General features: G+C 40.9%; 1 protein-coding gene across 4 annotated transcripts in view; it reads right to left on the reverse strand.

Moving 5' to 3' along the window:
- The window catches only part of EGFR (epidermal growth factor receptor), a 156,937-nt gene that overhangs the window by 68,370 nt on the left and 61,243 nt on the right, over positions 1-27,324 (reverse strand). Inside the window, exon 1 of one of the 4 annotated variants that reach the window (XM_068202476.1) lies at positions 16,950-16,973. The exons of 2 other annotated variants lie outside the window; for them this stretch is intronic. The gene's annotated coding sequence lies outside the window, so the exon portion shown is untranslated. Of the gene's footprint in view, positions 1-13,000; positions 13,076-16,949; positions 16,974-27,324 lie in introns of those variants that run through there. One more of the 4 variants, XM_068202470.1, reaches the window with a different exon arrangement.

Raw genomic sequence — 27,324 nt, forward strand, 5'->3', positions numbered from 1 at the left:
ACAAATGTTGGGGTTTTCTTTCCTACTGTCTGTTTCTGAGCAGCAAGCAACAAATTATTTCAGGAGAGCAATGGATATTGCATCCTACCAAGTACTCCTGCATCCTTTGCTGACCACTCGCTGGCATCTCCTCTTGCTCTAACATCTGGGCTGATGGCTTCTGTCCCCTTCACTGTGTCCCTGTGGGACAGACCCACAGGGTTTATACCTGTAACACAGTCTTATTGATTTGAGGCACCACTCTCACATGTGGTTAAGTTTTGTCTCCCCAAGTTTAAAAAAAATCACTAGAAGTTAAAGCAGGTAAACCCAAATTTTGTATTAATGGTGCCAAAATTAGCCCAGGCTATGGCTGAAATAAAAAATGCAAAAGAGACCATCAGATGATACCACAAGTGTTGGCAGATCAGTCTAACTCCCATCTTTCTTGGCTGGGGGAGGAAGTTTTTCAGCAGATACTGCAGACATCTAAGTCTGAGGGCTCGAACTGTAATAAAGCATTTCACTTTTCCCAGACGGTGTTCTCCTATTCAAGGATGTTTGCGAAACCATGCTGCCAAATCTGTGATTTCACAAACTTTTCCACTGTGATAACATAAACAGTGAGTAGTGATTTATCTGAGGGATCAAGTTGCACTAGAAGGGGAATGTCAAAAACTGTTCATTTGAAGGCATTCTCTCCCTGAGGAAGGATGAAAGCTCATATACATGTATAAAATGAACCACAAACCCCAGATCTGACAAGCTTCTTTTGGTGTACTTTCTGAAAATCCATATCAAATTCAATGAACTGAAAAATATTGCAAAAATAGAAAGTCTTTTTTTTAAACTGAATCAGCTCTGTCTTTCCTCTTAATAAAGCAAACTTGTGAGATTTATACAGCAGAGCATTAAGAATATTCTCCATAACTCACTGAGCTTTCGCTCTCCCTTTTAAATTGGTTGATGATGGCTTTCTCAGAGAAGATCTCATTTTGCTCTCAGTTACATCTACATCAAAACAGAAGTAATGACACTGACTGGGGCAAAATTATTCCAGATCTACATCCTTCTCACAGACAGCACCAAGAAAGAACAGTTTAAAGGAAATCTAGTTAATTAAATCCAAATTCATCACACTTTTTAAAGTTATGAGCAAGAAGAAAAACTAGACTTAGCATGTTTATCTTATTGCCAAGGAGCATGCACTATAAAACCCCCTTGAATTCAAAACTGAATGAGCACATATATTGTAGCAGGGAAGTTATGGCAGAAAGGAGAATAACTTTAAGAACTTTGGTAATTGCCTGATCTGGAGTTTTGATTAAATAGTCCTTCCAGTATGAAATTATCTTCTAAGAGGGCCACACTCTTGAATTCTCTCTCATATTTCCTTAATGGTTTTCACATTTTATTTTCTCTACTGCAGTCAAAACAACTTCTTTGGCAGTCCTATCTTCCTGCAGTACACAGCCTGTGTGACCACTCTTAACCCCTCAGAAGGCATCTGGGACTACATCCTCTCCTGGATGAAAGATTTCCCCATTGAAATTAAACATTTCTCCTTTTTGCAGAGCTCTTAGGGCCTTGGTTTAAGTGCTGGGAGAAAGGGAGGATATCACATAGGGCTGCTCATGCAATTATCAGGTTATGTATTCGCAGTACACAAGAGGGTCAGAGGATGGAGAGATGTGTGGCCAGTCACCTGTCTCAGCAGGCACATCTTGTCCTGGTGCCTCTCCCTCCACACTCCAGAAAAACCACACACGCAGGTTTACAGCACCCAGTGCTGTTTGGAAGAACCACATAATCTGGAAGTGCTTTTTAAGCTTTGTTTTCCCCTCAAAAGAGATGCTCAAGTGAGTTAAAAAATTGTGATAAAGCTGCCTATAATGTAACCTATCCCATAGTTTATCATGTACTTGAGTACTGCTTATAGTTGGGCTGAATCATGCAGGGCAACAAATGCACCAGAAAGGATAAACTCTGTCTTAATACACTATTCAGAAGGTCAAATGAGAATCAGCATCTCAAAAGCAAGAGGAAGAAATTATGATCTTGCATATATTGGTAATTTTTTTTTGGTGTGCACCATCACCACCACTCCCTCTCTAAATGAGGACATAGTACTGAAGAGCCAGAAGCCTGGAAAGACAAATATTCCCATTATCAATAGGAAGGCTGTACTCCTTGTGATCAGTCACTCTCAGTTGCTAATCAAGATTTTCTCTGTATATATCCTCAACCTTGGCTCCTTGTGGTTTTATTTTTTCACTTGGCACTTTTCCATTGAGAGTCAACTTTTTCTTTAAAGATCTAACCTCTGCAACCTGCCTTCTTCCAAACAAGCAGCCAGAATGCAGTGAACCAGAAGGCTGCTCTCCCCCAGCCTCTCTCAAAATAGTTAAGAGAAAAAGGCAAAGAGGAGAAAGGTCTTGTTTTAGGAAAGCAAAGCTCAGGAGTGAAGAAGGCATGAGCTTACTGTGCAGTGAGGAGTGCACCTGTGAGCTGTAGCTTGGGTGGGTTGGCACGGGCCAGGGGACGTTGCTCCCACACCCTTGTGCCCATCCCAGAGCCAACACTGCTTCCTTCCCCACTGCCTGACATCATCAGCCAGAAACTCCCAAAAGCGAAATCCTTTTGCCTTCTTATCCACATCATCCAAAACCATTTGCAAGCTGAAAATCAGGGCTATGACGCACTCAGAGTTCATTTACCCAGAGTAAACGAGATAACCAACAGCAGCTATTGTCTGTTAATATATGGAGCCTTGTGTCCTATCGCTTTATTAAAATGTCTACATGTATTTATCCACATTCAGGAGGTGTTTAATCTTCTCTGTGACCACTAATAAAAAATCCCTGCCAATATTTGATATTAAAGTACTGTAGTGAAGTCCCTTACTGAAGTCCCAATTTCCAGGAGCCACGAGTAAAAACTCCATTGTGAATCACAAAAAAAATTTAAAATACTAGGTTATCTGAGTTGGATGAAAAACTATTTAAATAAACTCCACCACAAACAACACCAGAAAATATATGCAAAAATCAAGACAGTCACATTTTAAGGATGTGTTTTACTTTTAGGGGTTGATGTTTCTGTTAATGGCAGCTAAAAGGAAAAAAATTACTGGGGTTGTCTGCGATGGCAAGGAGGTAAGAAGTAGCACCCCAGCCTCCCAACACAGACACCAAGTGAATTGCAGAGGGGAGACCTGACACTGTGGGGCTGCTCCCAGCTCAGCTCCTAGTGCTGGCTGGGCATTAGTAAGGGCATTTCCCAGTAAGGGTGGAATCACTGCTTTCTGAAGAATACCCCGGTCATACTGAGTGGGTACTGTTGAAAAAAAAAATGTAAGTACTTTTCCAATTACTAAAACACATAAGTCTTATCCTTGGTACACCCTTGGCTTTCTTATAATAACTCATATTTATCTGGGGCAACTGAAGACCCTTTGCAGCAAGCCAAGTGAACCCAGCTCACTCTGCACAACTGGATTTCTATTTCCAGCCTCAAAGAGCCACACATTGAGAGGTTTCTCATCTGCCACAGGGTGCTGAGAATGATCCTGCCCAATATCTGCTGGTACATGGTGTAGTCATGCTCCTGAAAGGCAGGGCAGGTCCATGACAAAAGGCCAGGTAAGCATCATGGAGCAAGACAAAACTTGCCCGAGCATGACAAGTGGCTGAAGCCAAGGTTACTGTGGGCTGCAAGAGCTTTTGCCCTGCCATCCCAAGCCACAGCTGAACAGAGAAGTTAGTATTCTGCTGCAATACAGCATGCCTCCCCACCTGAATTAAATCAGAAATAATTTTTAAAAAATTAAATTCACATGCTGACTTAACATACAGAGGATTTGGGAAGAGGGCGATGAAGAGACAGAGTAGGTGCAGTCAGCTGCTCACCACTAACTCAGGCCAGGGTTTGCACGGCCACTGAGTCAGCTTCTGGGCTGTGAACAGAAAAATCCAAACATCAACCAGCAAAACTTGACATGTGCGAGAAACATCCGGGCACTCACCTGGGGCACAGACTCTTCACTGGATCTGTCACCCACTCAAGTCTGCTTTTCACTTTTTAGCGGATGAGAGAAAAACAGGGTAGCAAAATCCCTGAGACACAGGATGGCGTCAGCTCTCCCACCCACAGGTACACTCCTCCTCCTCTGCCCTTGCTGGCTGCTACCCAGCAAGGCACTAAGAATTTGATAGGACAAACCTGTCCTCAATAAACATGTTGCATATCATTTAGGAATAGAATTATGCCCAGCAAGGGATAAGGTAATAACATATCAGGTATTACCCAAGATTTTATTGCTGCTGGTACCATTCATGTACCACTCACAGGCAAACGATGCGAGGCCAAATGGGAATTACTCACAGTATTTGGCATGACACAATGCTTTACTGTGAAGAAACAAAGGTCACTTTGGTCCACTTGATGCCGGCGACTGAGTAGTCTAAAGCCAGTGCAAGTTATTGCTTCTTCAGGCCTCTCTGAAATACATGCTAGAGCCATTTAGGTACCCCTGGGGACACCAACATCTCTGCCACCTCCATCTCTACCACCTTCTAGGGTGATGTCTGCTAGGATGTGGAGGCACCAAGCAGGGCAAGAAGAGAATAATGACAAATTAATCTAACAGAGTTCTTGCACAAAATCACCGCACATCTCTGTTCTTCTTGAGAAACAAACAAATTATAGCATTAGGGGATGATCCTCACAGCTGATCAAGGCTGCTAATTGTCAAAGAGGCTCCAATGTACACACATATCTGATATTACCCAGAGCAGAATATGAATTTTCCTGTAGACTATGATACAGTTTCCTTCTTAATTTCCATAGCTACAACAACAAAATTTGAAATGGTCTGTATAAAATAATTCCCTTAATACTTCCTCTGACTGACAGCATAAGGGGACTACCACAGGCCACATGCTTAGGATTACTATATGAAATTCTGCCTTCTTTTAACAGTATCCTCTGACTTGCAGAGATAAAGCCATGAAGGAGAACACAGTCCACAGCACACAGCAAGTAGCAGGAACAATAACTGCAGTTACCTGTGCCCTGAAGCAGATACATGCCCCTGATCTGCTGCCATGGGAAAATACCCTGTGGAAACTACTAGCGATTCAGCCCAGAACTTCACATCATGTTTGTGCCTGCAGCACTGGCAAGAATACCGGAGGGGTTTTCCCTATGGATGCTCAAGTGTTCCTGGTGACTAGATGGGTCTCTGGCCATAGCCTAAAACATGCAAGGCTGATCCATGTTTTATGGCTCAATTCCAGGACTGCCTTAAATAATTAGGCAACATTAGCCAAACTGCAGTCAGGAACATGAACAAGGGCAGTGTGAAGCTGGTTTCAAAGAATGGTTAATCCCCATGTGAATTTGAGAGTATTTATTTAAATAGCCACTCTTTTTTTTATCATCTGCCTAAATGACAAAGTTAATACCCCCAGGAAGACTGACTCATTTGGGAAAAATGAAGAGCTCCCAATTATTTCTCTTGTACCTGTCCCTTCTTGCTTTATTTGTAAAGAAGAGAACAACTATTAACCAATAGACAATGTGTTCATATTACCCCAGCTTCCTTTTTAAAGCTATCAGAGATCACATCCTATTCTTCCCCCCAAAGATACACAGCTGAGCCTGCCTCTGCACACAGAAGGGACTTTGCATGAGCAGTGGCAAAACTGATTTTTTTCCCCTTCTCAGCATTAGCATAACCCTGTCAGCTTCCCCATCCTTTCTTCCATTGAAATCTATTTTTTTGGATGAAAAATTATTGAACCCAAGATCTGAGAAGTCTAGTGGAATTTGAGAGAGGGAACAGGAGAGATACGACTGCTCCTAAAAATTTATAAATGTTTTGCAACCTTTCTTTTCTTTTTAGCAAATTATCAGAGCTCATTGTCGATACTAGCACATGAATACATTTGCAATGACACGTGTCATATTAATGAAAATACCTTTAAAAATGCAAATTATTCATGCCCCATTAACTGTGAAGGGCACACCTGTGCGCTGCTCTCTGCAGAAGGAATTGCCCCTGACCGGACAGAGCCTGGCCTTTCAGCTTAAATCCAACACAGCTGCCCACAGGGACATGTAACAGGAATTTGTTGGCACTCAAAACTCTGACAGTGACTTAGTGAGAGCATATTAATTCCTCAGGGAAGGTTTTGCAGGGGAGGGGATAGAAGATCTCTCTACCTTTCTTTTATTTTTTTTTCTTGTTACAAGCAGATGCTTCATTTTCAGTGTTTTGTGGTGAGAGCAGAAAGTCAGTATCTAGTTACTGCTCTGTATATTTACATAGCCTTTAAATATTTTTATTAGCTCCTAAGCAGTTCATTCTGTCTGCTAGTGACTTGCCTCAGGGCCTCACAGAACTGTCTGGTGGGAATAATGGTGAATAAAGGTGACTTAATTTTAAACTTTTTTACTAATAAAATCACCCATGTTAGGTCTTCTCAAATAAAAGCAGAATTTCACTAGGGAAGGTTTGAGTAGAAGGGGTGGTTATTCCCATTCTGCTCTCTGCCCTGTGTTTACCAGGAGTGGCAGAATTACACAGAAACTAAGCAGTTTACATGACCACCTGAAATAACAGGATTTGTACTGTTTTAACTCCATAGGAGTTGGTGACTCACCAGCAATGATACTACACTTCAAATAAAGACATTCAGCTCCATTTTTTTAGTTCAGCAATCGAGCCTAGCAGGAGAGGGAAAGAGGGGGTCCAAGCTGTCATTCCTCTAGTAATATTCCTTCAATAATTAGCTGCTTCTCAGAGTTTTCACCTTTTTATTCCATGCCAGAAAGCAACCCTTTCCATGAACAACATACCAAAAGAAAGTGCTACTATTTTAAAACGTCAGCGTTCGCAATATGAACTGCTCTGTGTAAACAATGAGATCTTCTCTTGCCTTGAGAGAACCAGATGTTTCAGAAAAAAAACAACCCAAAACCTTCCCAGCAGAGAAGAGATTCATCCACCAGATTGACTGATGTAGTTTTTTATTGCTGGTGGAACAGGTCTGCTTTTCACCTTTCTATTTCTTCTGCCTAATATGCACTTTTCAGGCAGAGAGGCATAAATCAGTTTTTCACAGTCATGTCTTAATAGAGAAATCTTTAAATGCAAGGCTATGTCTTCTACTATGCCTGTCCCCTCTTTCCTACAGAAATTGTCCTTGCTTTATTAAGATGCTGGATATGATTGATCGTAGTTTCTTGGTTTTTTTCTAATTCCTAGCCAAGGTTCATGGACACTGCTGGGCAGCACATTCAACAATACTGTCTTCTCAAGGGGAAAACAGAGAGAAGAGAACTAAGCCATGAACATGCTTCTGCGCCTCCTGACAAAGCCTGCTCACATCCCACCTCTGAGCATGTGTTAAAGTGAGCAAGGTTTTGGCTGTGGCTTGCTCAGAAGGGCTAACAGAGCAGGGATCAGCCCAACAGGACCTTAATTAGTATTTGCAGGGCTAATTTCCAGTGGCAACATGCTAGACTTAGAGATAACTGAGAGGTCGTCTTACAGTGTTTCAGTCACCTCATTAGAGTGAAATCGGTGTTCAGTGCGTTACTGAAAGATTGCATTTAATTAGGCAACAGAAAGATAACCAACACAACCCTGTACGATGTTCAAAGAAGTAAATATCTGCATTATTTTCTTCCTCTTATTATCATGAATCAAAGTTCAATTTCCTGCTAAGGTGATATAAACTTCTTTTCTTGAGGTAAAAAATCCTGTACTTTCCCCCTGGCTTCTTTTATTGTTGAAAGAAAACCTCAGAATTACACTAGTGAGAAATGAACTTGCCCTCTCTTTTGTCTTAATGAGAAAAATTGACAGTGGGTAATTGTGTTGTCTATCTTTGTAAAAGGCAGTATAGATGTAAAATGTTCATGGCTGAGCTCAAATTATCTAGAACATGATGAATGAGTATACAGGAATTGGGTTTCAATACTGAAGTCAAGCACGTGATTTTATTCTCTGCCTAGAAAAACACAGAGCTGAATACTGGCTACTGCTAAAGAAATTAAAATAATAATGAAATGAATTGACTATGGTTGGGTACCAGAAAACCATGGAGGCTTTGCACTGTAGGCTCTATGTCTTCTTGTAAATTGTCAAGAAAAGATATTTTAAATCCTGTTTTCTAACAGGTTCACTCAAGAACCCCTAAAGAATCCCATTTTCACATGTGTTTATACTTATATCTTTTCATCCTGGTGTCTTCAGAATAGCACAAATTAAAACCAGAGCCCCTATAAAAAGGTACCTAAAAAAAAAAAAAATACAAACATGGTCTGCATCAAAAGAACCTGGGCTACAGGATCTCAAATTTCTTTAAAATACAGATGCTGGAGCTACCATCCACACAGCTATCTACAAAAATCTGTTGAATTGCTCAATCAGAAAGGATAAGGTCTGGTTTAGTATATAAAAGAAAAATATCGTAAAATTAGAAAATTAGGAACGAGCTGAATTGCTCAAATCCCTTTGCCAGCTATGACACTCAAGTCTTTTCATAGAATCTGCTCTGCTACTCGGCAGGCTCAAACCAAAGCCTGAAATCCAACAGGCTGCAGTGTCTGCTAGACCAGGAAGAGAAGCCTTTTCCAGACTTGCCAGCTGAACACTCTCTCCCATGTTCTGCAGGTTTGACCTGTCTGAACCAGGGTCCTGGAAGATCTCTGCTTCTGGAAAGGGGCACAGCAGCCACCTGGCCACATCTGCCTAGTGCTCAACTGAGATGACCAAACCATAACTTCCTGCAAAATCTGCTTGGAATTCCAGATTTTGGGCAGAGCAGCAAAGTTGCTGAAATGTGTGTTCCCAGTCACAGTATTTCTAGGAGGGTTGCAATGATTACCTTCAAAACCAGAAACACACATTTTGCCATCACTTGTATTACTATACAAGAAAGTACATTTCTGGCACCATTACAAATGTGTATTATAAAAGAATTTCCCTTCCTATTGTTATGCAAAAATTGCTTGTAGGCAGTAGACTACACAGCCTATTAAAAAGCTTACAAAATGACCCTAGAATTGATGAACAGACAATTTAGTTTTCCAAAACATTTCGAAGTTGGTAAACATGACCTTTCATTTGCAAGAAAAAAGAAAAGTTGCCTCTACCACTCTCTTGCCTTTCAAATCACTCAGCAGTATGCCCAGAGGACCTTAAAATATTTTCCACATCTTGTATATTAAAAATTCAGCTGAAATCTTTCCTGCCTAAACTTAATGAAAATTACAGAGCGACAAAACTCCTTTCTATCTTTTTTGTCACCACTCAATATCAAATAACTTTTTGGAAGGCTGTGAAAGTGGTAATGCATAGACCAGGCTTTCTAATATGTTTGGTTTCCTAGACTGGGTAAGTCTTTTATGTTAATACTCTTCATATGAAACCCAGATGGATTTAATATAACTAAAAGAGACAATAAAAAGTGCATAGGATTAGGGATAGCAAAAAGGTAAGATGCTGTATTATGGGGAAAAAAACACTTAGTAGTTTGGGACCACAGAATTTAAAAAGAACCTAGAGCATGCTTCCAGCAGCTGCACATTTTTACTCTTAGAGGTTTAACAATCTCTAATATTATATATATATATATATATATATATATATACACACATATATATATATTATAATACAGGCTCTTGAAGATTCTATTAAAATTCTGCTGTTATCAACACAATTATCCTAAATAGCAATGTCTGTTCAGACATACACCTTTTTTACATCCCAGACAGACTGGTGACTATTTGGGAGTTGAAGATCGGCTTATATTTCAGTTGTAGGCAGTTACCCTCAGAAAACTGCTTTTCCAAAAAATTATGAACACCTTATTTCTTCAAAAACAATATAATCAAAAGAGAGATAAAAGGATTTAATAGCAAAATATTTTGAAAATGTTCATACACAAAATAATCTTCAAAGCTTGTTTCTGTCCTTTCTCAAAATTTGAATTATAGGTATGTCATCTGGAAAAGGCCTCCTTTTTTACAAAAGCCACCGTGAGAACTACAATTCTAATAATGACTATTGCAAATAAATACAATTAGTTTTTCTCCTATCAAAGAATAAAGTTATTTCTGGCCCTGGTAGTGTTATTTGCAGACTAGTATATGCTACATAGTAATTTTAGTTTGTCATGACATAGCACCCTGCAAAAAAAACCAGTAAATGTGAGGTCCTGTAAGGGTAGGGCTCTAGGGATAGTGGCGTGTCATTTTGACTCCTTTATTGGATGTTTGAATTATGATACTGAGCATAACCAGTTCCCTCATGCCAAATAACAAGGGCAGAATTAAGTCCTAAAAGTCTCATCAGAAACATATTTAAATATATACACAACAGCTTCATAGCTGCACTTAATCTTACATGCAGCCAAGATCCCAGTGACTCCAGGAGAGCAGAATCAGGTGCTTAATATTTGCTGAGCAACAAAGTTACGCAATATAACAAAAGCTAAGTATCTCTCCTGAGCTCCACATACTATTAATATCGGAAAATGCATTCATAGAGTCCAATTATTCCACTTATAAAGTAGTTGGTTGTAAGAAGGACATCTAGTATGTACCTCTGCCATGAGTTTCAGCTTCATATTGTGTTTCTAAGTTACCTTCTTCACAACAGCTTAGCACAAAACTCATTTATTTACATATATGTTCTGATAACAGTCATGTAAGAACAAATTACAAACAGAAAGTAAATTTAAAACAGCCATTTAAAAATTGAGGAAATCTGCACACACAGTTGATTCCCCCCCTAATTTTCTACTTGAATATGTCTATGACTGCAGCAAACCCTTTATACTCTTCCAAGATACTTCATACTTCACTCAGTAGTACTGATAAGCATTAGAGTAACAAAATGTTAACTATAAACAAAAGTGTCCTGTTCTTCTTCACCTCTTCACCAGAAGAGCCAAAAACCTTAATTCTATGACACAGGTGTTATCCTTTTTTTTTTTTTTTTCCAATGCAAAGAACTGGATCAAAGTTCAGAGACTGAGAATGCTGAAGAAAAACAGGCTGCAGATCAGTCAGCTGCTGTTAACCCAATTCATTTTCTCCCTCATACTGGTCTGGAGAAAATAACAAACAATTGGTTTGGGACCAACATTCCTTTCATGCATCAAATCAGCTCTTCTTTTATCTTGCTAGGAAGCAAAAAAAAAAAAAAAACCAAAAAAACCCACCAAAAACCAAAAACCTTAACACCCAGACAGACAAATTGTAACAAATGTTCGTACAAGATATCTCTGATATAACAGTATGCTGAAAACATCTGTACAACCAGATATAGTTCCTGTATGCAAAACCCAGCTGAGATTGCACAGTCTCATGACCATGATGTCATGATCCACAAAAGGAAATGTACATCTATACAAAGCCCTTGAAGTTATCAAAATTCAGTTTCAAACTAAAGGAGACATAAAAGAAAAATTTTCTGGCCAGATCCATCTCCATGATTTATTAGACAAGAAGGCTTCTTTGCTGCTTGGGACCTTCATCTTGGGAGAACTTCTGATTAACTGCACCGCAGATAGCGTATCACAGGGCTCTGCAAGTAAATCACCACCAGCACTGTAAGATGTGAGATGTCTGACACTTCCCAAAAAATGGAGAAGAACATCAGTACACACAGTCCTCAACCAGGTGGGATATAGTTGGGAAGATACTATATTCATGCATTAGGTGTCAATAACAGCAGTGATAATGTGCCTGTTGCTTTAAAAATGGGCTGAAATGTCTGCAGTGCTTTAAGCAAAAGGTGCAGTATCTTCAGGACTGGTAACATTACTGGAAAAATGAGACTTTGTACTTAAGTCAGTGTAGATCTCAGTGTGGAAGTCTCTTGACCAGTCCCTCCTTATTTTAACGTCATGCCATTAAACCTAACGCATGTACAGTGGCTTTTCATAAAGCCTGACCTTTAATAACAAGCCAGTGGTATTACACAACAAACACCAACAAAATACCCATTGCTATGGAAGGATAAAGAGAAAATCCCGTTCTCAAAGGAAAATCAGGATTCAGGACTGGAAGGCAGTGCCACATCCTCAGCCTACATCAAGGGTCACCAGCATGGCCCCAGTCAACTTAAGAGGGTTTATAAAATTGCCTTTTCAATAGAAAAGCCACAGATCACATTCTGTGGCCTTGGGATCCTCCAAGACATCTACAAATCTCCACAGCAGACAGGGTGTCCCTCTGAGGAGTATGTCCATGTTAGTGCCTCAGGTCAGGCAAAGGATGTACTGGTAGAGGAAGAAGTCTCTTCGGTTCATGGATACCCAGACAGCTTCCCCAGTGCTCCTTTGGGCTTTTTAAGTGCACTTTGAATGACTCATTCTGGCACTGACTCCACTGGGTGCGCACTGCCTCAGGCAGAAGCCCTAGTCTCATTGTATTTCCCGCCAACCAGCAGAAATTAGGCAAATACCAATACCTTGATAATTTTGCAGCTTGGTACCATGTTGGAACAAGGGGAGACCATGCCCTAAGACTTCCCTCCATAACAGTTCTGGGACAAGAAAGGCTCCAGGCTTTTCCCTGTTGCAACAGCCAGTAATGCAGCTGCTGAACACCCACTGCATCAGCAGCACAAGGACAATCCAAAGGCATCTGGTCAATTCAAGTGGCAGGGGCTGAGCCTGCGTGTGGTAGGAGAGGCCAAAGAAAAAGGCAACACAAACAAAACCTAACCCCACGCCCCCTGATTTCCTCCTTCTAAACAGTACCAGAAAAAGCCAGATGTGCGTGTTGCCGCTTTTGTCCGGAAAAACTCCTACATTGCAGATTTTCTCCTTCTTCCTTGTAACGCAAGTCCAAAAAAAAAGTGGTAAAGAGAAACATTACGAGCAGTTCCCTCAAGAGGGAAGGAGAGAGATGCCTAGATATCTAATACATACTGACTACAGAGACTGCTAGATTCCAGAAAATAAAAATATATATAGCAAGCAAACCAAAGAAGCATCACCTCTGATGGCTCAGTCTCCACTGATCAGCCTCCAGATGGGGAGGAATTAATTTTTCTTGCTGTTATTCTACCTCTATGAGAAAAGACAGATAGGGCTCTGACTACAAAAAAGTGAGATAATATAATTAGCTAAATATTTGTACAGGAAAATGATGGAAAGATGACGGTAGGATGCATATTGATTGCAAATGAATAACAAAGAGGCTGGCAAAAGGACTCCAAGGTAGCATCTCCTCACCACCCAGAGGGAAGAGGATCATTTAAGGGGAAGAATGAACACACATGCAATCTACCCTAAAATCTTACTCAACTCCTACTCTGTTTGTAGGATAAGCTACAAGCCAGTCTTGTACAAGGCATGCCAGAATCCTAATCCGAGGGTTTCAATGTGTGAAAGTGAAAGAAAGCACCTGCTGTGCTCTAACAGAGGAAGTGCCCAATGTGTTGTCATAACTTGGTTTAGCCATAGCTCTAACATATTGGAGACATAGTGCAATGGCAACATTGGAGGGCTCATTGAGAAAGACTTTTGATGATACTTGCCTTCTTGCCACCTCTCAGGAGCCAGCTGAGCCCTCTTCTTTCTCTCCATCTCTCTGGGGTTTTGAATCCACTGCAAAACTCCTCTTTGAGAGTGGGTGTATTCATTAACCTTTAGGGAAATGTCTCACCAGACTAATTAAGTCAGGTGACATTTTATAGGCAATGAGTGCTTTTCCAGGAATGTTTCTGTATTCAGCAGTAACATATTTGGATAAAATTTCAGTGTTGTTCCTAAGGCTTAGAGCTGGAAGGAGACATGAGGACATTTGTGTGATGAGAAATGGGAAATGTGGCCCCAGTCTTCCCCTCTGTGACATGTTTCCTCTGAAGGACCACAGATGAGAAGCGATGGCATACGTTAGGAAATACATATTGTTTTGCTTTTCTAACAGCCCTAGACTATTACTTGCTAAAAGTTTGAGGCCAAACCCTTTAAATCATTAAGTTTTCTTTCAGAATTTCAGCATAAAGAGACCAAACCAATAGTGCAAAGTATTTCCATTTCTCTCCTTCCCCGGGGCATTTTCCCTCTATACCACAGGCTTCCCTCCTGAAAACAGTCATCCCCAACTCCCCAGACAGCCTTTCTGCATCAGTCTCTTTTGAGAAGCTACTGATTTTAACCCCACAGCAACTCTTTGCCTTGACTAACCTGCACGTGGGCAAAAGCCTGCACAACTGATTCCCTTGACTATACACCCTCTCCAGATAGGAGCCATAGCTGGCAAAGAAACTCTGGTCTTAATTTTATTTAAATGCAATTTACTTTAAATGTAGGCATGTGTTGGCCGGCAGATTTAAAATCTCAAACATTTCAGTGAAAGGATGTAGCCATGCCTCTGTGCTGACTCTGAGGACATTCATCATTTTGTAGGGTAGTGCTGAAACATCAAGAGCACATGGATGTCTCCAAAACCATTCATAAGGAGGATGGAAACTGAGAGTAGACTGGATCTGAGCGGTGGAAGAGTTCAAGACCAGGTTGGATGGGGCCCTGAGCAACATTAGCTAATGGGTGGAGCTGCTTTCCATGGCAGGAGAGTTGGAACTAGATGATCTTTAAGGTCTCTTCCAACTCAAATAATTCTATGCCATCTGGATGGCCCTTGTCTGTGAGATGAGGTGAAATATGAACTCTGTTAACAGCATCTAGTAGTCCTGTAGAGTTTTATTAAAAACAAAACATCTCCCCACACAACCCATGCTAGAACTTAAGGTTTACACTTATCAAGAGGGTAATAAAGAGGGCAGACAAAAGGTGGGGCCACAAGAATGCTTGTTGACTCTCATGAGAAAACGAGATATCATTCTGGGTATCATGATTTTATTATCTGCTGCAGATACTCAAAAAACCTTCAAAAATATCACGGGAGCATTTCAATGACATATTTACAAATAGGTGCTTATCAATTGGAGTGGTCCAGAACCATTTTTTAATAGCAGGCTTATGTTTCCTTCTTCCAAATGCAGAGCTACTTAGAAGCTGAGCAATATACCACAAATAGAAATATTAACCAGAGTGGTCTGTACTAAAAAGCCACAGATTTATTTTTCCAATGTATGGACCATAAGTATTGTTAGAGAAGAGAAACACTAAACATACTATCTGACACACATCTTTAACTTACAAACCAAAGTTGTTAGCAGCCTTATTCCAACCATGGATCTATTCTACTGAGGACATTCCAGCTTTTAACGGTGTATGATATTGTTGCAACTCACAGCTGAAAAGCTTCCACTATAAACAATTTTTCTGCTTTTTTAGAGCCCTGTTTGGCTTTCTAATGGTCTACAAAGGTCTGACTGGAAGCTCAGCTGGTTGAAATCAAAGCAGCTTCAAGGCATGAGACTATTCAGATAGTTCTCTAGCAGATCATACTGTACTGGCCTCTTGGTGATAACAGGAAGGGGGTGGAAGAGATTGTGGCAGTAGCAAGGGAGCTGTTAAAGCTTGGTTGAAAGAGCATCAGCTACTTAAATAGAAAAGCTCCACTTATATTTCCCAAACTTCCTTTTATAAAGGGTCTATATACTAAGTAAAAATACGAAATATGCCACCTTTTCTGCTCACATGACTGCACAGAGAATAAGCCATACAAAACAGAGGGGGTACCTATTAGGATGAAGAATTTAAAAGTTAGGATGCTAATTATGTGCCCAGTCCTTGAAAAGTAGAGCAGTTTATAAACAATGAATCCTTTCTGACGAGTGCAAGTGCTGGGGTTGAAGTTTATTTGCAAATCTCTGATCCCTTCCCAGTGTTTCTGCAATTGCTAACTCTCTCCCCATGCGGTATGCACCCAACTCCTACATTCAGAGTTCTTGCTATGTTTAGGGTTTTTATTACAGATTCCTGCAGAAACCTGGTGAGCAATAAACCCACAGACGTCAGTAATGACCATGACAAGGGTATTCTTACTAAGGTTCTCTGAATCACCCAGTTATTTATCAGTTAACTAGAATAAATATTGACTTGTTCTTTGCACTGTCCTCTACAAATACAAACCCACCAGAGGGCTCAAAAGGCTAAAAAAAAAAAAAAAATCAAAGTTGCTAGATAAATATGAAAAAGAGCTGGTTATTTGCCCTGGGATTTTCCTGGTGTTTCAGATTTCCAGTTTATCAGATGTTGGCATTTAGAGAATAATCTTAAAGAAAGAAGACCTGATATTAATACAAAAACCTGAGGAGCTGAAGTTTTACTTGGTTTGTTGGCTTATAAAGAAACCATCCAGAAGAAAAACAAAACTAAGAGACCATTTTTTCATCTCTGGCTAAGTTTTCTTTCCAGAAACAGATAAACACACATACTCTGATTTGCATGGGTTTGAAAAAAATCAATGACAATTAATCCTGGAGCAATTTCCTACAACTTTATCTACAAATTTTCTGCTTCTCTTTCTCCTCTATGGCATAAATTCTTATCTAAGTGATTTCATTTTTGGCACCCAAATTGAGGCCTCTTTCTATTTTCCAACAGAATCAAAATATCAGCAGAAATACCAGTCACAGCCTGAGGGATGCAAAAGAGCACCTGAAAGCAGAAGCCCTCAGCATCTTCATCTGAGCACTTGGCTAATAAGACACTCAAAACCACAGGGCACTTGACAGTGTGATGCTTTTGTTTACTTGCTTTTGTCTCACCCATAAGAAGTAAAAAAGTAGTGAAGACAATAGAGAAATCAGTCTCCACTCTAAGTCACCCATGCAGATCAAACAGGAGTGCAGGCCTGGCTGCATGTGACCTCATATATAACTTCTTCTGTTACTTTAATAACAAAACATATAAATGATATGGGCTCTAAAAAAAGCACAGGTTCACATGACAATCTATCGATTCTCCCCTGGCTCCTTAATTAGCAAACAAAGGCTCTAGGGAGCCAAAACAGAAAAAATTTCCATTGACCTTGGTGCTGTTTCAGTTAAAATTTTGACTCCTCTCTCCCTGGGCACCAGCACAAAGCTGGCTCTTTTATTCCTCCACCACTGGGCAAGCTGAACACAACAACTCCTACCCAGCTGTGAGGTCATGGAAGGGTAGGCCAGAAATGGTGGAAAAGGAGATCATGACATACCAACAAGGAGGGCAACTGGGGTTACCGTGAAGAGGCACCATACCCAGGAGACACAGGAAAATTCAACAGAGAAAAATCTCCTTTAATTCTACTACTCACAGAGTACTTGGTGCCCAAAAGTTACACTGAGAAGGGAAAGATAAAGCCCAGGAAGTAACACTTTCACAAGTAACTGGCTATGGTTAAATGGTTTATATTATCCTGGATGATAGGGGACGCTTGTTGCCTGAAAGAGCCTATGATTTATGCATTGATGTTCTGCTGCTGGCTTACAGGTAAAAAACCCAAACCACACTAACAACAACTTCCTCTAAGAAATTTGTATAAGAAATAAATATAGTAGCAGAAATACCTGTTCAAGGCTGTTAAAAGGAAAAATCTTTCAATTTTTATGAAAAGAAAAACCTAAACACTATTTGAATGGCTGTCAGACTAACACTTTCTGTAAGTTCCCCCCTACAGCTATGATTTGTGAGCCTTACCTAAAAGGGTACCATTCTAGAAAGTGAAGGTACTCTTTCCCTGATGCTTTTCTTTCTGCATGAACATGGAAATGGAAATTCTGGAGGCAAATTAATTTAGCTCCCCAAATGAAAAGCATATATTTAATTCCAAGATACTGAACACACTAATTTTTTTAATAAAACATGGGCTTGAACAAAGTGTTTTTAATAAAGATCAGACACCAAAAGCTTCTTTTAATGTTTTCAAAACCAGTTTTAATCTCACACTTAATGAGATGCATTTCACTTTTCTAGAATTTCAGCCCTCTTACAGATAGACCTACTTAAAAGAAAAGAAACTCAACTGGCTTCAAAATCACTCCAGCTGCATGGCCCAGCTGGAGGGAGACAGAAGGCTTTGTTCCCTGTTGACTCCTTCAGGGGCTGGAAGGGCCCAGTGTTGTTCTTGACAGTTTGATACTTTAGGCCAGTGCCAGGGGGAGGAGAAGAGGCACATTCTCCCTGGGTTACCCTCAAATGTGCTTTGTGTGTGCTGAGATGTATGTGTGCCATTGGACACTCTCCTTCTGCTGCCTCTGCTGACAGGCTCCAGCAGACCCTGGGGCATTAGGCAGGAGCCCATCCATTCACTTGAGCAGCACTTCAGTACCATATCCCCAAGTAAGTAGGTGGAATTTTAATTAAAGAAAGAGAAAACATGTTAATCTCATTAATAACCGTGAAGGGGAAACCCCACTAAGATGAAAGCCTTGTTTCATAGGAGCATGAGAAGAATATCCCTATGACTGAAATGTGCAGTGCATTTTGCTGGTCTGTCCATCCATTCTTCTCCTCAGAACCTTTTGGTCGGCAGGGGGTTTATTTTGTGAGAGGGGATAACAACATGCTCTTAGTCACTACTCTTGCACTAGGTACCAGAAAAGCTAAGGTAAGAATGTGTTGAATAATAAATAACACATTAGGTCAGTAAAATCATCCAAAATGGAGCATTCTAGTGACGGTCTCTGCAGTGTTGCACATACAGTGGGACTTCAATGAAGAGGTATTTTTGTGAGATACGTGGCAAAGTGCATTGCAGTGTGTAATGTAATTGCAATGAGGCATGTGACAGTAGTTTAAAAAAAGAAATGCAACTATGGCAAATGATGACAATTGAGTGAATCTAAGAGCACCACTGGTATTATAAAATACTACTCTTCAGATAATTGCATAATCATAAGGGTTGCAGTTTGTGTTATGCTCGCTGTTTGCACATACAATCAAAGTAGACTCAGAACCAATAACAATACCTGATCTGAGGTCTTATTTAAAAATATAAGTCTGTCCTTTTGTTAAAGGAGTAAAGAAAAATTCCTTGACATCCAAATAATTTGGTGAAACTTGTAATTGGCTGATGGATGAGAAAGAGATGCAAGTTACAGAAAGAAAAGATAATTTGGCTGAACAAATTTTCAGGGACTATTTTAGCAATTTATGTTCTACTTTCCAGCAGTGAAAGCTCTTATTCATTTGACTTGGAAGTTTAAATAGTCCCCTGCCCATAAGTAGGTAAATGAAGTATATATGATAATGCTTGTAAGCTCTGGCCTTAGAACTCCCTTTGAAATTGAAGAAAGTAAAGACTGTTTATCACCTAAGAAACTTTTAAGTGTCCATTTGTATCCTTACTTCGCAGGTTTATCGCCTGTTGACTTAAATCAAGGACAATATTAGACTCAACAATTAAATTCCCATCAGTTTGTTTCAGCGCAGGAATGTTTTCTGCTCTGTATTTCACAAATCTTGGATTCTTAGACTGTGGCTTAGATGCAACTGCTGTAAAAAGAGATTCCAACGACCATGAAATGAAAATAAAACACTTGTCTGTCAAGTGGAATAACACCGAGTTCATTAGAAGGGGTTCTCTGCTGGTGAAAGTCATCCAAGTCAGCCTGTAAATAAAGTGGCTTTATTTGTATAAGGCAAACAATAGATAATCTAGATTTTCTATCTGGTGAGTTAAATCCACATAGCATATCCATGACAATTTTAGTTTTAGGGGATTTGTAAATGCTCTGAGCAGATAAACAAAATAAATAATTTTTCGATGCTCTTGTAACTATATTGGCTATGAAACAAATGCAAAGGACAACCACTCAAAGCACAGCAGCACATGTTTTATCTAACACACCTCGTCAATATTGTGCTGGATGTCTTTCTTTAGCAGTTTGATACAGCATACAGCACTGAACTAGTTGTGCCACAGGGTTTTTACCTGGCAATAGAACTTCTTGCATGCAGCTACTTAAACTGGAAACCTTTATTAATTTCAAAAATTTAATTATGTTCTCTAAACAATGAGCTGAGAATTCATGCTTGGGAGATGGCTGTCATTAATATAACCTGACTACAATGAAAAGAACATGTGAATTTTATATAATTTTGTCATTGCATCTGGTTTAGCAAAATTAATCCAAACCTTCCCAGAATTCAAAAGCCTGCCATTTCCAGAAGACATCTGAAACTTAACAATATTCTTGTGTAATACATGGGATGAGTTATGTCCTAAGTGGGTGTGTAGTTTGACACCATACCAATATATTTTTTCCATCAATGGCAGCTGCCATCTGCACAGAAAGAGAGGTCCCAGCGAATGAATGTTATCACCAGACATTAACTCCTGGGACTCAGCCTCAGCAATTACGTTTTTCTCTTGCAGTGTGGAAAGCTGTTCAGTGTGCTGCATTTCTGCAGAGCACTGTGGACAGCATGTTCTCTCCTTAACTTGAGAAACATAATAAATGACAGGGTTTGCATTTGATGACTAAAATATGCCTCTCGCCTTGTTCTCCTCGGGTACACATAGAAGGCACCTATTAAGAGTCCTAAGGCATGACTTGTGAACACAAGACTATTCACCACAGCAACTGGATGCACTTAAGAAAAGCCAAGACCAGCTCTAAGAGTAATATACTGGCAACTGTGATTGTAGTGGTTCTATTACTGGTGCTTCAGATGGTTTTGGAGCTATAAAGGAGAAGAAGAGGTTCAAGGACCCTGTTTTTCACATCCAGCAAATCCAAGCAGGCTTTTTTTGCATGCCCTCATATTCATCCTAGTCTCCAAAGCACTTAGAGACTAAGAGTTTAATTAACAGATGGCTTACACATATTTTTTTAGGACTATTAAAACTGTCTTAAGATGGATGAAGTCTCCTCTCAGCAACTCACTCAAGTTTTGGCCACAGCAATGCAGTGAGGGACAGGCAGGCCACCCTGGGAGTGATGCTGCCCAGCCCCTCTCCTCCTTCATGCCCACAGCTCAGAAGATCCCCACATGATGCAGCACAAGCATCTTCCTGACCCTAAGCACACTCCACACTCACCTGCAACACACACTCACCCTTTGTTTGTCTGTCTCCCACAAAGCCCCTTCAAAACATTCTAAGGAAATATCTAATCTAAATGTCTAATCTAATCTAATTCCTATTGAACTACAGCAGCAGTTAATAGCTTTATTTGGGTGTTCTAAGATTAAACAAACAAAACACAAGAAATAAATGCTATTTGTCTAGCAGAGTTTTGCAGACTTGTGTGGTTGACGCAGGAGGATGTGTACACCAAGTGCTGGTGCATGTGTGCACTCATGCAATTGCAAAGGCTTTACAGGCCAAAATGTCCAGCTGCTCACCCTGCACCCAATTTTGAAGAACACAAACTTGTGGTACAATACAAAGGTAAATCTGGGGTTCAAAGATCACATAATTATTTTCTCCTGCCCATTTGCCCTAACACGAATGACTTACAGTCTTTCCCTTCCTATTCTGTAATTATCAGCATAAAATTCCTGACAAAAACGAGATCCTGTGATTTGTGTCACGCACAACAGTTTTTCTAGTGGCTCACCTACAGGCTGTCAGGATTACCTACTCTATATCTGAATGCCAACCAGCCACAAGTTATCCCAAAGAGATGCTAAGGATTTGCATCCCCCCAGTCACTGTGCTTCATAATCTCCAGATCTGCTTTAGAATTCCCAGCATGGTTTTGTTAATAGCTTTCATGCTCTCCCATTAGCACATTAAAGACCTACTGCAACTGCACCCACAGAAGGGGATAATTAGGCTAAACTGGCAAACTTCTGAAACAGCTTTTCTATAAATAAATAAGGCCCTATAATATAAATAATAACCCATTGATATATGCTAAATAATAGATAAAGGAGAGGAGGAGTTTTTCCATTTCCCTTGAACGAACTATAATATCCAGCTCTCATGCCCCCAGTTTGCTGCTGGAATGGAACGGGAACATGGGGCTCCTCGCTGCAGCCCTGGGAGCAAGAGCAATGCAAACCCCATGGGGACGGCTGGACCATGAACTGAGGGCAGCTGATGGCAGTGCCTTGGGGGTCAGGAATGTGAGCTGCAGGTCCCACCTGGAATTAAGTGTGCGGAGTGCAGGTGGGGCAGTCACATCAAATGCCACTTCTGCTTGCAGCTATCAACTGCAGATGCACAAGTTCACAAAGGGCTTTGAGATCCTTAGGGAGATGAGTGCTTGGAGCGTAGAATATGCATTATCAACACAGCCTGGACCAAATACATACATTTACCTTTAGAGAGCATACGATTCATGATCCAAACCCAGTCAGGGCAAATGGAACAGCCCACGAGGTCCTGCCAGTACACACATGCCAGTCCAGCCAGCACCACTGGGATGAAGCTAAGCCTAGCACACATCAGTGGAAGCCAGTAAGAGTGTAAGTGCACAAGCTGGTAGCTGGCAGCACAGCTGGCTGTCCTTAGGACAGCCTTCAGCAGCCTTGCACCAGCACTGCCCCTAGCTGGGAGCATGTTCACCATGAGATCTCCACCAGCCTGCATGCTTGAACACAGCAGTCCCATTTTGGTGTCAGGACACAGTAAACCAGGAGAAAAACCCTTGGTGAAACTTTGCAGCTGATTATCTTGACTCCAACAATATTCAACATAAACTGTGGAGGAACAAACATATAAAGGATAAATCTGTGCATATTGGATTTTTTTTAGTACACAACTAGTTCTTTGGCTTGAGTTATGTCACAGGGTGATTACTGCTTGCATTAGAAATACTGCAAAACAAATGCTGCAATCCCGTGTTTTTTGGTTTTTTTTGAGAGCTCAGAAGTGCAATTTAAGCTTCCAAACACTTCAGTGGCTCTACAAAAGGAGAAAGAAAAGGATATTTTACTTGCTAAATAGTCCTTTCACAGGATAAACCAAATACAGCAATAAACTTCAGCACTTCAGAAGGGGAGTTGAAACTGCAGCTCTGCAAAGACGCACATTTAGTATAAAGAAGTGGACTGGATCTTTTCTTTCACGTATGTCACATAAAGGAACACTTCTTTCAAGTGCCAAATGATGTGGTAATTACAGGGGTAACTCACGCTATAACGCACTTACTTGACTTTACTGTAAATGTCACATGCTCATAGGTGTCCCACTGTACTATAATTTGCTCTATAATGTAGCATTACCTTAACAAAATAACACCCTCGGATTTTATTTTTAAAGTTAAAAAGACCTCACAATTCGCTTAGAAATTGCACTGAAATTCTCTGCATTTGATGTGATTGACCATACATGTGTTTTAGAAGCTCACTGCCTGAAAACAAGGAAATAACTTTGGTCTGAGAGCTGCCCACTGGCAGCTGATCATCATCTGCTGGCCAAGGCCCAAATTCTCCTTGTGTTACAATTTTGAAAATCTGATGATCATAAAAAGATCAAAATCAGATTAGGGATGTCAGATTCTAAGTCCCGCTCCTAATAAAGAAACATAGAGAATCATAGAGTATTGAGTCGGAAGGGGCCCACAAGGATCATCAAGTCCAACTCCTAAGTGAACGGCCTGGCCTGTTCAGGAGCTGAACCCCGACCCTGGCATTGTTAACACCATGCCTCAACCACCTGAGGTGTAGAACACCTTCTTAGTGTTCTACATGACACTGCACACTATATCCTTGGGAAAAGGAAGGGCTGCAGCTAACCAGCTTGGAATTACTTCTGATCTGGTCTTTGCTGTCTCAGATCCATGCATCTTCTGTCAGTTCAGTAAGCAGAGTCAGAAGAGAAGTTGCCAGAATAGCTGACTGTTTGCTTTTTCCTTTCACGGCAGTGTTACTGCATACATTACTCTATGGCACAGTTCACACCAGCTATTTTCCCAATGTACTATTCCTTCTGAGCATCAGAAACATTTGAATGACAACTTCTAAGCAAACACACCAACTGAAACACTCTTTGGGGTTTATCATCCACTGACTAATCTAAACTTATCACAGTATTTCCAGCATGCTTCAAAGCAGAGGAAAGGAAGGAAAAGATAAGGGGTTTTGCAATGATTAATAACGGAATGCTCTTATCTGATTCTCCTGCTCATGAAATATACAGAAGTACAATAAGCATTTAATATCTATAACTTCTGGGCAGCCCTAATAGTGAAGACTTCTTTTTCAATCAGTGTTGTTTCAACTGATCAGTGCTGCTTGATTAAAGCAGGCATGTAACGCTTTGGGGGTCTCATGATGGTGAGTCCCCAAAGCACTGATGGGAAGATAAACAGGATGTTTTATTGCCATAGGTTTTTTCCTTCCCCCGTTGTTATTGTTGACTAGGGAAAAAAAAAGTTTCCAGATGAAAATATGCGTGAGTGTAATGGAAATGACATGCGGGCAGCAGCTTCCCTCCCCCACTTGGCTGTCAAATTGAGCTCAGTCTAGAGCAGCCCAGCAAACTGCATGGGGGGGAGGAGGACTTGGGGGGGTGAGAGGGAGGGCTTAAGTGGGCAGGGGAAGCAGTGAAAGCCTAAATAAACTTTGACTATTAGATAACTGGGCTATTATTGCTCTGTAACACTTCCTGAATGGCCTAGAAAAAACACAGAGACAGTTCTTGTTCCTGCCTGAAGGAAACAAAACACGAGGATGAGTGCTCAGTATGTCAACTAAAAACTCTGGTTGTTTCCTTCCTTCCTTCTTTTTCTCTTTTCATTAGCTTTAATTTGGATTTATTTTTTTTCCCCTTGTTCTTCTTTAAAACTATGCTGTATACTTAGCTAAAGCCATGAAGACCCTCTTTCCATGCAAAAAAAACGCTATTTAAATTTCCATTGCAGGACCTAAGCCCCACATGTTTAATGCAATGCACAGACTGCAGCCACTGGGGCTGCAAGGCAAGGCATCCCATAGCCCTGCCAGCAGCACTCCGGCATCTGCAGCTCCCCGACAGCACCTCTGCAGAGACATCTCACTCCTTCACAACTTGGAAAAGTTTTTTTCTCACTTAAGTCACTTCAATCAAGGATATTTCCTATTGTTAACTTTATTACTTGCATGTACGAGTACTACTGGTGTGCTAAAGATGTTAGACTCATTAGGGAAGCACCTACACCAGTCATGTATAATTACAATTCCTCAGACTCAAACCAGATGCTCCAGACTGCCACAAAAACAGTAACGTGTGCTGTTTATATTCACTGATCTCTTTGAAGGTGAAAGCAGTGAGAAATAGATTGCTCAACACCACATTTAGAAGATGGTGTGACCCGAAATGACAGCTGATCTTCCTCTCCAGAACTGTTACAAACTTCTCCATTCCTCTCCACCTCCTCCTGGTCCATCAAGCACTCCCCCCATCTGCTCTGAGCTCCTGCTCCGGCTGCTTATCTTGCTGCACCCACAGAAATGTTGCCATAAAATGTGGAAACTAAGATCATGTCAGTGCACTGCCTCCCAGGCGATGACACACACCTCCCCTAAAATGCTCACCGACCTCTGTACCAAACAGCAGCTTTCTATCAGCATGCTTTGCTAATGCCCTCAGACAACGCCTGAATTTTCCACTTCTTTACACATTCTTTGTGTTCCTGCTCTTGTCTAAATCGCCCCACCTTTATAGCAGTTTTCACTTCTTCCCCAGCTCCCTACTGCTCTGTACTTTCTTCACAGGCATTTCCCATTCCTTCCCCACTTAACCACTTTAAAGCCTTTCTTTTTGCAACATTCAGTATTAAGCCCCCATAGGCAACTGCCTCTGTGGTGGAGGAAGGGTGGATCTGTGCAGGACTCCTCACCCCTGCTCCTCTTTTGAGCAGCACCAGGTTGGCCACCGGGATGACTGGTCTGCAACTGGAGATAATGGGACAGCCTGACTGGACAGATACCTCCAACCTCCGTGTGCTCAGAACTGAACAGGAACTATGTCACTGACACAGACACACACAATGAAAAAAAAAAAAAAAAAAAGGTCCAAACAAAAAGAAAAGAAAAGGCCAAACCCTTAAATACCCCATTTTTGGTCTAGTAGCCTCAATATGTTGCTTCTCACCCAAGCAGGGAATATATTTGAAAACCAGAAAGAAGCTCCAAACCTAGGAGACCACCTGAAGGCACTGGGAAGGACAAATAGAGGTGAAATGGGGAAGGGCAGTTTTCTGTGGAGTGTAAAATTGAGCTGGCGGCAAATAAGAGGTAAAAAAATGCTTAAATGGATTTCTGGTGCAAATAACTGCAATAGAATTTTTCCTAACTCCTTGTTGATATTCTCCCAAATTGTTCCTCGTAACAACCGTCCCTGGAAAATGGAAATACTGTGGGGGGGTGGGGGGGGGGAAGAAGTAAATTTGAGTGAAAGCAAATTCTGCATTTGTATTTTCGTAAGCCGCCAACATAAAGCATTTACCAGCTGTGAGCTCATCCAAAATGTTGATGGGTAGAAAAGTCATTTTGCAGGACTGGAAAAAGTGATGTTTTAAGTGACTTAAAACTCTAAGCTTTTTTCCTCTAGTTTCAGCATCTTAGGAATATTGAAGAGTCAATTCAGGAGCCCTTGTAATCATAAACAATTCTTTTTCTGATTAGTGGGCGTTTAATTTTTTTGTTCCAAGAAAGGTTGTCATGAAACAAACAACAGGGATCACGTATGAAAAGAGAGACATCTTTGAAGCCTGAACAAAGAGTAAGCCGTTCCAAAAACTCCTAAAATGAACAAGAGAGAAGGATGGCATAGGATATGACTCAAGGAATGACACACTCCTCCAAGCCCTGATGACTGACCTCAGTGGGGTGTTCCACTGGGGAAATAAACCTCTCCAGAGAAAACAAAGCTGTTACACACAAAATAGGTGAAGAAAGAAAGGAAGCCCTGACTTGATGTTAAGCAGCCCTGTCACTGCATCCTGTAGGTTTGAATCAAGCCTCAGTGTGGGCTGTGGCTTGGAAAGACCTTGTAGATACCGATGATGAAGCAGTTGGCTTTTACGTCACAGACGTATGGTAGGGGTAAAATAGAGGAGCCAGGAGCACTTGTGTGAGCTGCAGGACACCAGTTAGCATCTAGCACTTGGCTAGCAGGTGTTGTAGTGTTAAAATGTTGCAATAGTTTTCACATGGCTCCTCCTGTTCCACCTCAGTGGTACAGGTGGTACCAGGCCCTGCAATCACATTCGTGGGGCTCCCAGGAGCTGTGAGACCCATCCCTGTGATGGTGGATAGCCCTAAGCCAATACAGCGCATTGGCTTTAGTCTTTGTCCTGTGATGAGGTTTCCCCCTAAAGAGCTGGCAGGTAAAGTCCTCTCAGAAACAAGATTGTTCTACCAGCTCCTGTGTGTGTCTGACACTGGCAAAGCCTCACCTAGGGACTCAGCAGCATACTAAAAAGCAATAGCCTGTGCTGCTGTTGAAACCTTCAGGGAGGCTCACAGTTCTTCAGGGATGCTCTGA

The sequence above is a fragment of the Anomalospiza imberbis genome, chromosome 1 (assembly GCF_031753505.1).
Source record: "Anomalospiza imberbis isolate Cuckoo-Finch-1a 21T00152 chromosome 1, ASM3175350v1, whole genome shotgun sequence".
NCBI lineage: Eukaryota > Metazoa > Chordata > Aves > Passeriformes > Viduidae > Anomalospiza > Anomalospiza imberbis.